The following is a 1746-nucleotide window of genomic DNA, read 5'->3' as shown; positions in this document are numbered from 1 at the left end:
TTCCCTCCCCTCCCCTCTCCCCTCCCTTCCTTCTTGTCCCAGCTGCATTTGTGTATTGCCATTTTCGTAGAAAACCAGATGGGGTGAAGCCCATCTACCAAGTTTCTGAAATGGGTTAGATGCCAAGGCTGGGCTGTGTTGTGGTGAAATGGAGGGTGGGAGGAGGACAGGAGCTACTGTGCCTGGGACTGGGAGGAAACATCTGCTCCTGGCACATGGGTTGTTCTTACTTGAGTCCCAAGGTCACCAGATCCAAGTTGTGGAAATCAGGATCATCTAAGTTGAGTCTCATAGTTTGAGTAGAGGGGAAAACCAGCCTGACTGGATTTTCCCGTGCTGCTGGCTGACATTTTTCCCTTCCTTGTGCCCTTGCTCTTTGTTGACTGAATGCCAGGGTGGGACATGCTGCTCCCTGAGGTCAGCTGAAATGTCCTGGTGTGGGTCACGTCTGGACAGTCATCACAATCCGCAGCGAGGTCACTCCACAGACAACATTAGCCACTGCTGAAGAAACTTTCTCAGGCATTACCAGATAAATTTACAGGTCTTTTAAAGACCAAAGTCTATTCTGGTGGACACCAAAGGAGATTTCAAAGCTGGAATTGTGAGGAAGAAGTGTTGGGGAAAGACTGCCCATCCAGCCCTATGGCAGGGACCGTGATCCAGCCATGCCCAGCAGAGCTGAGAGCAATTGACTGCAGCCCCTTGCTCATGTGAGGGTCATCCTAACATCAGCACAGCGTCAGCTCTGGCTTGGGTTGCTCCTGGCAGCATGTACAAGATGTCCACCCACCTGTCTCTTCTTCCACTGTCCCCCAGCTCCATCAGTGGGAGTGTCTTGTTGATGGACCAAACCATGATATAGTCCCGGTCCATCTTCTCTCAGTGGTGTTACAGAATCTGTGGCCCTAAAAACACTTATCATGGAGTGAGGCTTCCTTGGCTGAGAAGAGACTCCAGACTTCTCATCTGAGCTGTCCAGTCTCACCAGTTCAGCCAGGGAAAAGGGAGCGTGCCAGCCAGGCTGCCTGGCTGCAGCGGGACAGCATGTCCCAAGGCAGCTTTTTGTTCGATTTAACCTTTTTTTTCCTGTGATTGAAACATGCGAACAAAAAACCCTTAAAGAAATAGCATGGAAAATGCTCTGCAGTGAGTCACACAACCAACACCTTGGCCATGGAAGAGGGAGGACTCCCTGCTCTCTGTGCTTGGCCATAAATTCACCAGGAGCTGGGTGTGCAGACCCTTCCCTAACTAGAGAAATCCAAGGGTGCCCTGGAGTTTGTGAAAGGTGTGTAGGCATTAGCAGCACTCCTCAGGTGTGCTCTTTGTGGGTCTGTGACAGTTTAGGGACAGACAAAAGGATTGATGTTACAGTCCGTAGACAGAGTGTCCCTTCTCCTGCCTTGTGCATCTGCTCCAACCGGCTTCCCATGTGAGCTGTTTGAGTTAGGAAAGTGTCTTGATTTGAAAGACAGGTGTCTGCTAAAGAAGGCAGGAGTCTCCCTTGGAATGGCAGATGCGACCCCCTTTCCCTCCGAGTTATAATTTTGAAATCAAGGGGCTTTTAGGCAAAGATGTGGGAAATAGGAATAACAGTTCTTTACTAATATATATCTATATGTATATAACCAGTCAAACAAACAACAACAACTCTGGCAGTAACAGCAATCACAAACCCAGTCCCAGCCTTCTCGGCTGTCGGGCCCTTTCCCCTCGGGTGCAGTTCCGCTCGCAGCCGGCAGG

General features: G+C 50.2%; 1 protein-coding gene across 5 annotated transcripts in view; it reads left to right on the top strand.

Moving 5' to 3' along the window:
• The window catches only part of AIFM3 (apoptosis inducing factor, mitochondria associated 3), a 45671-nt gene that overhangs the window by 24472 nt on the left and 19453 nt on the right, over positions 1-1746 (top strand). The window lies entirely within an intron of this gene.

Source organism: Corvus brachyrhynchos, unplaced genomic scaffold (genome assembly GCF_000691975.1).
Source record: "Corvus brachyrhynchos isolate BGI_N302 unplaced genomic scaffold, ASM69197v1 scaffold19, whole genome shotgun sequence".
NCBI lineage: Eukaryota > Metazoa > Chordata > Aves > Passeriformes > Corvidae > Corvus > Corvus brachyrhynchos.
Note: the sequence above shows the minus strand (reverse complement) of the source record. Positions and strands in the feature narration are given on the sequence as shown.